Below are 16,336 nucleotides of genomic sequence, written 5' to 3' on the forward strand. Positions count from 1 at the left end.
GGGGGTCTTACACTGGGAGAATTTAACATTTGAAACAGTAAAAATTCAACTCTTAAAATTTGTATTTTACCAGTCCAAGCAAGTCAATAATTATAGTTTCATTTTTAGCGTTGCGTCTAAAATTTACTAACTGTATTTTGTATTTTTTACATCTCATGCGATTATTTTTTAGGTACGAAATGATAAATATCAAAGTCAAAATTCTTAATTATTATACTTTAACATTTTCGACATTCACATGGCAAATATTACTGTTTGAAATAGTATTTTCTTCCATGTAAAAAATAAATTGTAGCATTTAAATGATGAATATTACATAGTGATTATTAAGATTACGATTTTACTGTTTGAAATGGTAATTTTTAGTAGTTGATCATTACTTATCACAAATCGACTATTATTTATTACAGATTACTTCTTTCTGTGCACTGAAAGAAAATTTTGTTAGAACTATATGAGAGAAGTTGTGATTGTAAATTATTATGTTAGTATGAGAATAACAAATCATATATTATGATAGTAAAATATGGGTTGTAATAAGTAACTTATGCGTTATGTTAACAAAAATGTTTTATTATTGTAGAAAAACATTTCAGACAATAGTTCAACAAAACAATTTAGTTGAATTAACGAGTCGGTTTGTTGAAGCAATAAAATCATTTCGATCTATCTATCAACACATAACAATGTTATTCTAGCTATTGCAGAAGCATCATAATAGTACATTTAAAAATTTTTTTTAAATGTAAGTTAACACAAAATTGGATTAGTTTTAACTCAGAGCTGTGTTATTTTATCGTTGTACACACGAATTGTATTGAATTATGTCCAAGTCTATGTCAAAAATGTCATCAACAAAAATTTTTGTGTTGAATTTTACGAAAATTTATTTACTGTGTAGTTCTACTGTGTACCTTTATTGCTACCTTTACTATTACAATCTATACTATAATCTTACGTCTTACTGGAAATGCCATCTACCGCTTGTCAACAGAAAGTAAATTGATAGAAATTCTAACCTAATATTCACTTGTTTACTGATAATTACATTCGGTGCATTATTATCAATAATTGTGATTATAAATAATCGGTTTTATAAATTTTTTATAACTTAGTAATGAGAAAGAATGCAGGGAACTTTTTTTCAAAATCATTGTTGTTTCCATATAAAATAAACAAAAATTCATTATTTTGACGTAGATTTCTGTAGGCTGTATAAAGTTGCAATTTTTCTTTTGAATTAATTTTTTTTTTGTAAAAATTTCATATATAAATTAGTTCCAACCTGTGATGTTAGCCGAGTGGTCTAAGGCGCAAGGCCTATAGAGCACTCGGGACTGGCTCACCGGCCAGGCGTGGGTTCGAATCCCAAGCTGGTCTTAGAAACCATCTTGGTTGATATTCGACCCTCGCCGCTTAGATTTAAGATTTTCACAACCCAAAAAGACCCCAACGTACCACTCCCAACAGTTAAAGTCGGCGATATGACCACAGCAGTTAAAAACCGACTCTAAATAATAACCAATTAAAAAAAAAAAAAAAAAAAAAAATTAGTTCCCTGCTTTTATTATTATATTTTTATGTGTGGTTTAAATTTTATTAAAAACTGTCCAAAATTTATCTCAAAACAATGCACCAAAAATCATCTCATAAAAATGTTATCAAATCTTCTTTCACGGCCCCTTAACTACTGTGTAGTTAATTAAACGTAACTAGTACAGCTTGTGCGCTCCTAAAATTTGAAAATCGCTTTATATCTTGAAAAGTAGCAACCTTTATTTATTATTCAGATGAATTTATATCAAAATTAAAATTTTTTCATTATTTTTTTCTACTGAATATTAACTTAAATAATATCCTAAAATTTCAATGAACAATCTATGTCTTTGACATCACTAAGTCATTCAATCAAATAAACCCACCCATCAGTGCAGCAGTGACCAATATTGCCTTTGACTTAGAGCTGAAAGCATCAATGTCATTCCACCATTACAATCGCATAGCTGTGGTGGGGATAAGGAGGAAAATTTTCTTCCCCTTGTCCTTGTGTTGGTTTTGATTCCCGCTTCTTATTAGTGGACTTAGAAGCTTTTACTAGGATCTAAGGATCGCACCATAAACCTTATTCGATTAGGTCACCAGGGGAGCATCTTGATGCCCTGACGCTTGAGTTGTCTGTTACTTTGTAATGAACCCGCGTGTATAGGAGTTATTGATGTCGGACCGAAAGGACCGTGAGAATCGAGACGAGGTGGTTCTCAAGTGTATGAAAGCACTCAAGACAAGACGCCAGCGGGATTTCTCATGACGAAAGTAAAGACACCGCAAAGTTACCGAGATATATACCTTGTGTATGGAGTATGGACTGTGTGGAGTGCATAGAGTTCATGAAGGGTATAAAGTGTAGTAAGTGTAGTACGGTAAGGTGAAGTAAAGAGCTAACAGCACGCTGTAGGGCTCTTGTAGATCGTCTTTGTTATGGTCGGTGACACGCTAGGCAACTTATCGTCTAATAAATTTATAAGTTTGTAACAGGGAAAACTGAACTTCCCATGGTCGTTATCGACCACTTTATTGACGCCACGATAAATGAGGGTTTTCCCTCACCGTTCGATTTTTGACAAGTAGTTCAGACTTGTCACCGGGCGTGCAAATCGAAAGTCCCCACTGCTGTCCCCAAAAACGAAGCGGGGTTGACAATAGGAAAATTCGAGAACTCGGAGTCGAGGGTTATAAAAGAGCCGACAAAAGAAACGTCGAGGCTTTTTTGAGCAAGCCCTTGGAACAAGTAACACCTTTTGAGCCAGGCTTTTGAGCCAGTGACGCTTTGAGACAGTGAGGCTTTCGGCTAAACAGTGAGTCAGTGTAGTGCTGTGTAGTAAATTCTGTCATCAAGATTTAGGACCATCAAGAAGGAAGTCAATGTACGATCCGGAATTGGGAACCCTTTACTTGGAGTCAGATAGTTCATTGAAGACGAGAGAGAGACCAACCAGCCAATGATTTCGCCAGTTTCCACCAGGACATCACTTAACGTTTGGAGAGTTGTAAAAGTTAAGTCAGGTATTATTATTACAATTATTTCAGGCCAAGCTTGAATTTGAAAATTGAGAGGCCGAATTAACTGTAATAAAATTTGTCAATTAATAATCGCTATTGTCTCAGATGTCACTTTTAATTTAGTAGATTCTTTTATAAGTAAATTATTCATAAATGTCAATTAATTAGTTTGTTACAAGCCTTTTAGTTATGGGAAATTATTTAGTTAAAATTATTTGATTAAGTTGAAATAGTAGAAGCATTTGTGTAATTTAGATAGCCAAGGTCACTTTGGAATATATGCAGTTTGAATATTTAATGAGGTTTGTTAAATTTGTAGAATTTGAAATTTGAAATTTTGTAAAATTAATTCTAGGCCATTGGGCTGAATTTAATTAATTTAGTAAATCCATTAAATTAGTTTATTGAAAAAAATAGTTAATGAATTTAATTGAATAATTTTGATTGATAAAATTTGGTAATGAATTAAATTAGTGAATTTGGTAATTAGTATTAAAGAAATGTTAAGCGTAAAATTCAAGGAATTTAGATAATTAGTAATTCGGAGAAATTTGAGTAATTAGAGAAAGTGTGTATTAAGTTAGCGTCCGGTGGACGATTTCTGTATGGAATTTAGTGAGTATTTAGAAACGTTGTATAGACGCCCGAGTCGGGGGTACAACGGATTAAGTTAGGAAACCGCTGCGTAGACGCCCGAGTCGGGGGCGCAGTCGGGAATAGGTTTTAATTGGTATTCCGTCAGGTTGACGAGGAAATTGAGATAGTAAGGTATTCCGTCGGAGTGACGAGGTTAAGAAAATTAGTTATTTAGTGATAAGAATAATTGGCAGGGGCCAGCGCAGGTGAGAGGTTCTCACAATTAAGTTAGTTTATAAGAAAATTCTTAAGTTTGTAATTTGATTGAATAAATCAATTTAATTTGTTATAAAATTTTCTCAGTTTTATTTACAGCCTTTCTCGGACTTCTTACGACCCTGTCTTTTCCCCTCTCATGTTTCCTCGGTTTCTGGGACACCGTGTCTAAAATCCCAGTGGCGCCCTTTCTAAAGAGGAAAGGGGTAGCTAACTGGACCTGGGCTAAACCCCCTGGTTACAAGTTGCTATACGTATCTTTTAATGTTTCATTTTGACGTAGCTTTTCCTTGATTTTTGTGGAATAACAGTAAATTACAAATTTCTTCTTTTTAAAAACCAATACATGATCTATTATCAATTACCACTTAGATGTCCGTGAACTAATTGGGCTGCTTAAGTTCGTGATGCCAAATATCAATTAGAAGTACTCGATGTCCCTCAAGTTAAAACGCGCTACTCCATACAAGTTCTGTCGTGCAGACCATCAAAGTCAATCAACAAGTTTGCATCTAAGATAGATATTTTTGGTGTTGTTGCCAATAAATCAAAAGGTGTGGCTTGAAAATTAGAATTGTCGTATCAATAAATCAAAAAATTAAAAAATAGCATTGTCGTATCAATGCTATTATTTTTATCATTCTTATAACTATGTGAAGAAAATTAAATTATATTAATAAATATAATTAAATTATAAATATTAATTATTCATATAATTTAATTTAAATAAATGAATAATATTATTTATTTAAATTATATTAATTAAAGAAGTAAAAATTTCCAGTTTTTAAATTGATTGGTTTCATAATTTTATAATTAAAAAAAAAAAATAACTCCCTAAACAATTTGAAATACTTTATTGATTCAAGAATACTAAATCTGGGATCAACATGTTGACTGTCAACGTATGATCATATACGGCTATGTATACATGGATCACTCACTTTTCCCGGGTTATTAAATCTACTATTGATACATCACTCTCAACTAAGTCCTTCTGTATCTACTCTATCACATTTCCAGGACAAAGACTTGTGATGCAGTGACTTATCTTCGATACAGTTATGAAATTGTAATATGCCGTAAAGACATTGATGTTGGTGGCTCAAAGTCAAAGGCGGTATTCGTCATTGCCATTAGACTTAGTACCAAGTCAAGAGTATTGAATGAATGTCTCTGTATCGAAGGATATTGCGGTTTAGAGTCTGATGATGTGCTTAATATCTATTAAACATTGAGAGGTACATTAGACTAAGGGGCACAAGTAATGCCCACCGTATACTGGCAGTGAAAATGAGAATTCGACTAATAGGCACATAGATATATGTATATGCATATATGGAGATATAAAGTGTGTACGGCATGTGGATTTGATCGATGAGATGCACGTCCGGTTGCAGGTTAATAGCAATATTGGCTGCTGCTAACTACACCCCTTGCCGTAATTTGATCCCAGGTATTAGTGTACTGAGAAATTCCGAGACCGTCGTCACAGAGGGTGCGATCTGGAGAGCTCCACTCCAGAGCTCCCAAGTATTATATAATAATCAGGATAATAATGATAATGATAACAGAGCATAGGAATCCGCGAGAGAACAAGCGAGGAGGAGAACGCTCTGAATACCAATCCTAGCGTCTACATGGCTCTGTACTAAACATGTAATGCTCGGTCCAGTGTCTCGACACGCACAATTTCGTCTCTCACGTGTTATGCGCATCGGTAGGTGAGTTCAGTTCTCGTTCAGAATCGGCGATACGTGACTGCCTGGAGAAAAAGAACCCATGAAAAATTCGAGTTAGGAGGTGTTACTTTTTTTTTCTATTTTTGAGTCATTTAATTAATTATTAGATTTGAATTTTTTAATAATTTATAAATATGATTAATAAATATTTTGCATACTATAATTTTAAATACAAAAATAAAATCCTTATCTAAATTGATGTATATAAAATTTTCAGCGATTTAATCACTCATCATGAAATCGTTGGAATCGTAAGTAAGAACTTGAAATCAGCTGATAACGGGTATCATGAAATTCGACTTTTAAGAGAAGCTTTTATAGAATTGAACTGTAATTCTTACAGAACAAATTCTTACATTTCCAGATGAAGAAATTTTTGAACACGTTGCTTCTTCTACCTTAAATATTCTTTTCTGTAGATGAAAAAATTTGACTTTGTGTCTATTTTTATGACACGTGATTTTTTTAAATGTTATACATGGACTTTTTCTTTAATATTTCTATCTACAGATTAAAAAATTTTCCATGTTCAAAGTTCATGGCCATCTTTCTGAATATTATTATCTGCGGCTCAAGGAATTTTTATTCAGGATTTCTGACCTTTTTTTTAAATATTTTTTAGAAAGATCAAAGCATTTTTATTCAATTATTATGGGCTTTTAGAAAAATCAGTTTAGTAAAAAAAAATTTTTAAAAAATCAGTCAGATTTAAAGCCTATATAAAATTCGATTTTATAATACATTGAGCAAAATAGGCGGGAATCAACTAGTTTCCTCTGAGACAATACAAATTTTATACTTACGAAAATCAAAACGGTAAAAAGTGACACCAAAACGTTGCACAAAAATGTAACTGTAATGTAAATTACAACTCAAGGTATCATTTAAACAAATAAATTTCCAGTATTATCCAATGTTATCCGATTATTGCACGTCTTATAAGCGAAGCAGATGAGGTTGTGCTCTACACTCGCTTTATAAAAATCAAGCGATTTCTTAAACTAAAATTGTCTATTTATTTTCTATTGAACTTGTAGAACAATATTTACATATAAATTTAACGGAAAAATACTAGTTTGAACACCTATGACATTTTTAAAAGATCTTTTGCTTTTTACATAACTGAAAAAAAATGTTTAAAAAAATTATTCCGTGGACGTCCGACTGTCAAATGTATGAATGGAAACCGGCGTGGTCACTTAACTGATCAAGTTCATTTCTTTATACACTTCAGTATGATTTACAACTAAGTCCTTTCGAAGATCACGGTCGAATTCAAGGTAGTTTATTTATAGTTAGCAATAAACTAAAATCCACTAATCGTTTGTATATCTATATATATGTAAATAAGGTTCGTTTACAATACAAGCACAGTGACTTTTCTTTTCTGGGTGGACAAAGATTTAAAAGTATTTTTTGTATGTTATTTTAATCAATTATCTCATGGAAAATGAGATTATGAGGCGTGCATTTTTGGATTTTCCAAACTTTTTTTCAATGAATACGCATAGTTCTATAACAAATTCTATAATCAAAACAAAACTAAATGAAAGTTTTCGCCCGATTAAAAATGAAACACAATATCTCGTAAACAAATAATTTTAAGCTAATCTTTAATCAATATTAAAGTTATCAAAGAAGGGAATTTGAATCCAGAAAATGTTTTGTTATATTTATTATTTCTCTTTAGGATACGTTATTTCATTTATAAAACTCCTTTCTCAGCTCTTTTAGTTTCACCTCTGCCCGGTTTTTTAGATAGAATCCTCCCTCAGCTTTATTTCTCCTCCTCTTTCTCCCATCATCATCCTCTTTCACTCGTTTGCTCTTGTACCTTAAACTCGAACGGTCGTTCTTCAGCAAACTTGCCTTAGCCTCTCGTGTATCCTCAGCATTCTTTTATCTCTTTCCTCAAGTGCCGGCACAACCACTTGGTTGCCGACTTCACTTCCTCGCTGCATCTACCCACACTCACCCTCACCCTCAGCTTTCTTTATACATCTTTTGCCCCTCATCCTCATTCTCATCTCTATCCTCACCCTCTCATATTTCTTTTTAGTCCACCTTTAACCCCTCCTCAAACCCTCACTGCTATCCCTCAATCTCCACTTACTTTTGCCGCACTCTTTTGGTCTGTACACCACTACCCTTGTAATCTGTTTACGACTCTTCTGAGGCAGGAACTAACCATGCTGTGGACAAAGCCATACAATGCCTTTCTCATCAAGGCAATCGTTCATTATGAATACCCACTGTTATACCGTTATTATTATTTTTCTTTATAATTATCTGTTTATTTGTTTTTTTATTAATCTCTATTTTATTATTTTCTTTTACCTACTTTCTTATAAATTCTAATTTTTTTTTATAATTATTTTTAATTAGACGACCTGGTGAACTCCGTATCACCTACATACCTTTGTAAAAAGTATTACCAAAACTTAATACAAAATTTTGATTTACATTTAATGCAACACAGTTCTACACAATCAATTTGAAGCTTTCTGATGAAATATATATTTCAGCTGTTCACGCGTGATGGCATAAACCAAGGGAAATAGGAATTCATTTTTTTATATGTATAGATTAAAAAACTTGATTTTTTTTTTTATGAAAAAAAAATTTAATTAGACTTTTTGATAAATTTATGGAATAAAAAAAAAGCAGGAAAATTTATTGGGTCAACCTAGCGTTCTATTGATTGAAATTTTTTTTTTCTACTACTTTTATGAAAAAAATAAATTTATGGCACTTTGGTAATAAAATAGTTATTCAATGCATGAATAAATATCTGAAATTATAGAAAAATTATTTTCAGTATATATGTTTAGTCAACGAGAATTTAATAATTGCCTAAAATCAATCTAGAATCATGGATTGAAAATTAATGAATACGCAGCATTGGCTTTTGAGTAATCCATACTATATCGGTTGCAAAAAGTTTTACACGGTTAATTATGTTATTGTAGTACAAAATTTTCGAATGATTTTGAATTTATTCTTGCTCTACAATAAGATTTTTCCAATATACACTGAAAGTTATATTTATAAGAAGAAAAAAAAACAAAAATTCACGAATTAGTGAGTTAAAAATCTAAGATTTGTTTGAAATCAATTTTTTTTTAATTCTCTTTACAACTTCCTACTTGTAAAAATTATTTATTTTCAAAGCGGAAAATTAAAAAAAATAAAGCTCAGATTTTTTTCTAAAACTTTAAGAAATATTCAAGTTTAACTTTGATCTTTTGATAAAAAAAAACTCGAACGCACTGGCACTCTTAATTTCACCTTTAACATTATTAAAATCATAGTAATAACATCATAAATTGTTGTATTGATAATTGTAATAAAATTTTTTGCTAACAATAAATTTAACAACCCCAAGGTCATGTATAAACGAACCTTGCCCATTAGTATAAAAAACTGATTTATCTATTAGTATAATAATATCTCATTTTTAATATACATTCTAATTATAACCAAATTTTTAGGACTTTTTTCTTCGCGTGCATCTCATCCGTAAACTCCAGCTTAAAAGTATTAAAAAAATTCAATCAATGCCCACCGAAGCGTAACAAAAAAAAAGCTAGTTCTGAAATGAAATTTCTAGCACATCAAATTTATTACAAATCAATATATTAAATTGGAATCCGAGGAACAAATACTTTCGATAGATTTAAACTCTAGGATATTTATATAAAAAGTTGGCTAATGCCGCATCGTCAACAGCTGGAAGCGTCGAGCGTCTAGATTCAAGTGTTTAACGACAGAGTACGATCTATAAAAAATGAAAATAAATAAAAGTTAAGTTGTAAAAAAAGTTTTATAAAAAAGTGAAACATTTAGAGGTAGAGTCTTTTGCCCCTTCTTTTGTCCCGAGTATCGGCAGGAGACTATAATCGCCCAAGGAAGACAAAGTTAAAGCTTTGGTTCCTCGATGTTAGCTTCCTTGTTCAAGTTCCGCCTCTTTTCTCTTCTCTCTTCGTTTGGCACTAAAACAGCTCGGTGATCTCGGTGTCTCTTACGCCTCCTATCCACCTTTACACGTTTAACTTACGGCGCCTCGCATCGCCTTACGTTACACATTTACCGGTATCAAAATGTATATACAGACACTGTGCAGTAGTGTTATATGTTATGTATATACTACGACCAGAGTCAGGCAAGACAGTATAGTTTCATAAGGTATAAGGTAGAAGGTATATTATGTCGAGGACACAGCAGAATCAACAGCCAAGTAAACGGCACACCCTTGACTACCCTCTGACACTGTCCCTACCCTACTGTTTCGAAGAGAAACAATATAATGTGATTTACTGGACCATTACTGCCAGTGTATTTTCCGAGTAGTAATGTCTAGGTGTGGTGATACCACTCGCTCCGACGAGAGAAAATGTCCAAGATGGTCTTCAATGTGTTACAGCTATAATACACCTACCTACTGCCACCCCGTACACTTTATTTTTATTTTTATTATTTTTATATCGCAGTTGGGCTTTTTATTCCGGACCACAGTGTCGTTTTTGACTTGATCGCTTTTCTTTTCTCGTTATTTCGTCGCCTCGATAACACCAACGAGTGTCCGCGTAATAAACTCGGTGAACCACAGCCATGATTTTAATGCCGCTCGTCATAATCCCCCAAATATAGATAGACAGTATAATTTATAACCACAATATTTTCATGTCATTGTCACAGAATATTATGACGTTCTTCTGCGGTTTAGTTAATGTCAGCATCAGCGCTGCTTATGACGCAGGTGTTGAGAATTTATTTTGTTTCGAAGGCTTGACAATTTTTTGATTTTGGTAATTATTTATTTTCGTTTTTTTAAATTTATTTTTGTCGTACAAATTATAATTTTTTTATTTTGTGTATTTAAAATAACAGATTTGTTGACAGTAAATGATAATTCAATTAATTATTTTTAATTTAATAACTTCATTTTTGGAACAATATTTTTAAGTAATTTTTTTTGTATAATTTTATTCGATCATTTTTTTCCCGCGTTAATTTTTTTATATAAATCTTTTATATAATTTTTTTATATAAATCGACTTGAAGCATAAAAATTATTAATTGAAAGTTTAAAAAAAAATTTATTGGGTTACAGGAACGATAATATCTTATGACTTTTTCGAGCGAAATTTCTTGAGTAATATATTGGGATCTCTAATGAATGTTAATTGTAAAATTATATTTTTATCAGGCTTGATATATCTTGATTTGGCCATATATGTTCTGAAACATGTTCTGATCAGAAAGTTTTTCACGGGATTTGACATATTTCATAAGTAAATTGACTATTAATAGAATTGCTTGTAAAATTATTAAGACTGTGTTATGTCGGACTCAACTTCGGACATTTTTATTTTATAACAAATAGAATTTAATTATTCATAAATAATTTTATGTTCTTACAACTAATTACATACATTTATTTTATTTGTAAAATTTTGTTATCTTCAAATTTATCAATAGCATTTTCAAAAGAAACTTATTTGAAAAATTTAGTTTAGTTGGGCCTGACCATACTAAGGAATTTGAGCCTGAACAAATACCCTAATGGAATTTTAAACTTTGTCGAGATCTGAAATAGAAGTTTTCGATAACAAAATAAATGTATATATAAACAATAGTTAAAATAAAATAAAAGTAAATAATGATAAAAGAAAAAAATAAAAAGGAATGTTATGATAATTCTAGTATCAACAAAAAAAAAATATATGTTGATAATTTAAGGAACAAAATTTAATAACTATAATTTAAGTTTAAACAAAAAAAAATAAATAAATGTTTTCTTTTATTTTCGAATAAGATAACAACTTAAATAAAAAGAAAAATTTAGATCTAAAAAACTAATGATAATTTGTAATCTATGCACAAATTAATTTTTATCTAACTAATTTAATATAAAAATTTGGTCACAGTAAATAATTTAATGTAAAATAGTACACATGTATGCCTTTGTCTATGCATAAATGCGCTTACGTATACACAAACACATAGATGTATAATAGAGCATAAGAGTAAAGGAGAAGCGATATTGTACTCTGACCCAAGTAGAGGGGACTCATGCAACATTATAGAAAAATCTAAGAGAGAGGGCAAGGGCTCAAGGAAATAGAAAAATAATTGGACATTATTTCTCCCATCTAGTAAAAGTAAGTAACGCCCTAAAATTCGACATCTTTATGATTTTTCAACAAAAATATCTCTCGTTGTCCTGACGTCCTAGTGTTAACATCGAAAAAGTTTTTATAAGTTTCAATGAAACCACGCGTCAGATTAAAAAAAAAAAAAAACAATTGTTAGTAAAGTAAATTTCAATTATGTAAAGAAACGGTAAGTTTCTTTACATAAGTGTTCATTTAAGTAAGTTCTTAATTGAGATTTTTATGTTTGTTTTAATAATTCAAATCTTTGTATGATAATTTTATAATATATTTATTAAATTGAATTCATTTTCTTATATTATAAACATCAACCCCTTCCCATAAAGCTTCAGATCCTTATCTATTAGCCTAACGGCTAGGATAAAAATAATTAAATTTTAGTTGCGTTTTCGACGTAACAGCTGCATAGAATTCGAGTGAAGACCATTAATAATAAAATATATCTATAATTATTTAGTTAATTCATTGAATTATTAAGTCAATCAAATCGAAGAAACTTATATTCTGAATTAATAATATATACTAATTTTTAATTAGCACAGATATGACAAACGTTAACATGGAATATTTACAGAGCAGAAATTGAATAATTCAGTAGTAAAGATCGATAATATTGTATCGGAGTACACGGGACCTTCTTTATCCGGTGAAGGTCTTCGATCCGAACTAGAATTATCGACCAATTCCCCAGGGCGCTATGCTCCGAAGTACTCGCGCCAATAGCCTTAAACTAGTGAGTAAGTCCCCGAGAGGGTAGCGCCGGCGCTGAGAGAGAGAGAGAGAGAGGGGAAGACAGAGCCAAGAAGAAACGAACCAACAAATTTTGGTAAGTTTTATTGTATTCGAACGATCGAAGAATCGATATCGCAAACATCTCACTCAGGTAATTATTTTTATTCTATTGTTTCTTGTGGAACGAGGCGATAAATTTTAGTTAAATTTAATGCGTGCTAGGCCCAATGCCAGCTCGCTTAAGTTTAATTAATCTAAGAAATATTCTAATACCAATTTCGTGTTCCAGAATAAAATATTCCCTGAGAATTAAATTACGAAGTGGCGATTCAGGACCGTGCCGCCAATAAGACCTCATCGAGGAGAACATCAAGGAAAGACGAGAAATCTGGGAGTAAAAGCATCGAGGGATTTGAGAAAAGAAAAACCCAAGGAAACTCCAGGTACAATAAATACGTCTAAATAGATTCTCGGTGAAGCGGCATCAGCCAGGCCTTAAGTCGGCTGAAGGTTATCGCCATTTCGCGATCGATCACAATCATTAGTTTTTAATAAAAATTTAATTAATTAATCTTGCCAAAATTTAAGCAATTGGTTTAGTCAATAATTAAGCACTCGTTACGTGAATTAAAGTCTGAATAAAATTAACAATAAATTTAAGAACAAGTCAGAAATAAAATAACTAAATATTTAATTAATAATATCAGGAATTATTTCGGGTTATTAATTAAACACGTAGGCAGAGTCTGGATTAATCTTACTAGGAATTATTTCAGTTTGTTGATTCATGATTTTGGTGTCACGTGAAAATTTGATCTCTGGAAATTGAGTTTAAGTAAAATCAGTTAATTTTTGTGTCAATTAAAATCATTAAAATAATTTCAGTAAAATATTTTAGTAAAATCATCAGAAGTTAAAATTAATTAAAATCAACATAAATAATTTGGAACAATTTTAGGTTGTGTGAAATAAAACAAAAGTAAAATTAGAATCGTAAAAAATCGTTAGAATAATTGTTAAAATCATTTAGATAAAAGTAGAAAATAAATCAGTTGTAAATTTTACTTGAAGAAAAATTCAACAAAAGTTGGGAGAGGGTCCGCCATCTTGTCTCGAGCCAAAACGCTGAGTAAAGGACATACAAGGTCGAGACTAAAAATCTCAAGGCGTTATAAAGTGAAATATAATCTCCAAAATTAAAATAAAATAAATTTCAAGTTTCAAACAACACAAAGAAAGTAAAGAAAGTAATTTAGCAAAAATAAAATAAACTCAGTTGTTCAGAGACAAATAAAATAATTTAGTTAAAATTAAATAAAATAAAATCAATTGTCAATTTCTTAATTCGGAGATTAAAATTGAATAAATTAATTAATTAACTCTGACAAATAGGTTGGACAAAATTTAAGACAATTAAAGTAAATAAAATAAAAGTACAAAATTCGGCAAAATGAAAACAATTAATAAAATGGAACTAAATTAATTTTAAGGAAAATAATTAAGTGATATACACTAGTCACAAAAATTAAGGGATATAAAAAAAATTCCAAATTTTTTGGTGATTTTCAGCGAGCTGTAACTCCGAGGAAAATGATCGCACAGAAAAAAAAAAAAAGCAATGTAGCTCCAAGTGTCTAGTTTTTAGATATGACCATGAAAATTTTTGTCATCGTCAGGTCTGGAGAAATCCTAAGAAAACTACTGAAAAAAATTTTTCGAAATTTTTTTCGTCTTAAAAAGGTCTACGGGCTTCAAAAAATTTTTTCGATTGTTTCGTTTAAAAGCTCTTTTAGTAAATTTAATACCCTTTAATTTGATGTAATCAAAAGCCTGTACGATAATTTGCCGCGGAGTTATCGTCAATCAAAGCAAAAAGTTTTTTTGACTTTGGAAATCAATAACTCTGGAAATAATGACCGTATAGGAAATCGAAGGAGGGTTTTGAAAACTACACAATATTCTCTATAAGAAAACGTAAACCGCTTTTGAAGAAAAAATTTTTTTGAATTGAAAACTCGGACTGAAAAAAGACAAAAATTCGCATAATTAAGGATATTTGGATAACTTGGTATAACTTTGGATAAAATGGATGAACGCAGGATATCGTTGGTAATTTTTAACTTCAAAGTGTCCCCTAAAATCCCTAAGAAATTCAAAGCGCTGCGATTTTTTGTTCATAGTGCCCAGAAGCTTCAAATTCTGTGTTTTCGCAAAAATCACCATTATGAGCAATTTTGTGATTTTTATTCATTTGTCCATTGAAAAAATTTTTTTCAAAATTCTTTATTTTTCGATCAAAGAGATTGATTTTTCAAGAAATTTGAAAAAAAAAAATTTCAATTTTTTCGAAAATTTTTTCGAAATTTTCTCAATTTTTTTCGACTGTTGTTTTACCGCCGGCATTAGCGTTACCCAAAGCGTACCACGTGGAGGTTGCTCGGTCGGATTTACGCTTCTCACACACACACGCGCGCGCGCGCGTGTGTGTGTGTGTGTGTGTCTTTGTCTGCGTGTTTGTCTGTTTGCAGCTGCCGAATGACCTCTGTACGCACGGCAGTAACTGCTCAGTACCGTGTATTGCCACCTCTGTTCCGAATCACAGCTCGTAAACGCTCTTGCATGTTGATGCATCGTCGAATATCACGTTGCGAAATTCCTTTCCAACAACGTAACAACGCTTGAGTCAACTGATGAAGATTGTGCAGTTGCGGATAGTCTCGCCGCAATCGACGCCCAAGCATGTCCCAAACATGCTCAATTGGGTTCAAATCAGGACTCATCGCTGGATGATTAAGCGTTGTTACGTTGTTGGCGCGGAGAAAAGTTCGCGTACGAACTGCAGTGTGAGGACGAGCATTATCCTGCATCAAAATGAACCGTCTTGCCCCCATGCGTGTGCGCATAGGCAGGACGTGTGGCTCCAGAATTTCGTCGACGTACCTATCGGCAGTCAACGTCCCACGAACGATGACCAACGGGGTTCTGGTATTGAAGGACACGCCTGCCCACACCATGACTGATCCACCATTGAAAGCTGTAACTGGTCTCGTAAAACCATCCCGATCTCGTTCTCCACGACGGCGCCAAACGAGATCGTCTATCGCTGCCATGAAGACAAAATCGAGATTCGTCAGTCCATAATACACTGGTCCACTGTCTACGACCCCAATGGTGATGATCATGAGCATAGGCCAATCGGGCTCGGCGATGTCGTGGAGTGAGCATAGGCACGCGATTTGCGCGTCTAGCGCGTAGTCCTTGCTCTCGAAAGCGATTTCGAACCGTCGATGCCGATATGTGTTGTTGGGGAGGACGTTGTCGACGATTGCGAAATTGATGAGCGATCGTGTGGGCATGCGCAGTAGGGTTTCGACGAGCTTCTCGAATGATAGCTCGATCATCACGCTCGGTAGTGATTCGTAGTCTACCTTGACCCGGACGACGATCGTAACTTTGAGTCGCGTTAAATCGGGCATAGGCCCGACTGATAACGGACTGGCTCACTCCCATAGAAGCTGCTACTTCCACCTGACTGTAGCCCTCTTGAAGGAGGGTAACAATGCGAGCCACATCTGTGGCAGCTAAATGTCGACGAGGCATATCAAAAGGTGCTTATCAAAGAAAAGCTTACATAAAATTCACGTAAGGAATTTAGGCTAAAAAGAAAACGTAAAATTCAAGTTTTGTGTGAGGAAAAGCCGAACTCCGCGGGGGTATATCAATTTGTTTTTATTGAATTTTTAAAATGAGATTTAAAACTAAGGCAGTTGTAGC

General features: G+C 32.5%; 1 protein-coding gene across 8 annotated transcripts in view; it reads left to right on the forward strand.

The window, feature by feature from the left end:
* Positions 1-16,336, forward strand: part of LOC141527017 (lachesin) — a 294,984-nt gene that overhangs the window by 80,281 nt on the left and 198,367 nt on the right. The window contains exons 1-2 of one of the 8 annotated variants that reach the window (XM_074242238.1): positions 12,687-12,713; positions 12,852-13,005. The exons of the other annotated variants lie outside the window; for them this stretch is intronic. The gene's annotated coding sequence lies outside the window, so the exon portion shown is untranslated. Of the gene's footprint in view, positions 1-12,686; positions 12,714-12,851; positions 13,006-16,336 lie in introns of those variants that run through there. 8 annotated transcript variants of the gene reach the window in all.

Source organism: Cotesia typhae, unplaced genomic scaffold, assembly GCF_013202065.1.
Source record: "Cotesia typhae breed Kobodo isofemale line unplaced genomic scaffold, CoteBio_Ctyphae contig_4, whole genome shotgun sequence".
In the NCBI taxonomy this organism is placed as follows: Eukaryota; Metazoa; Arthropoda; class Insecta; order Hymenoptera; family Braconidae; genus Cotesia; species Cotesia typhae.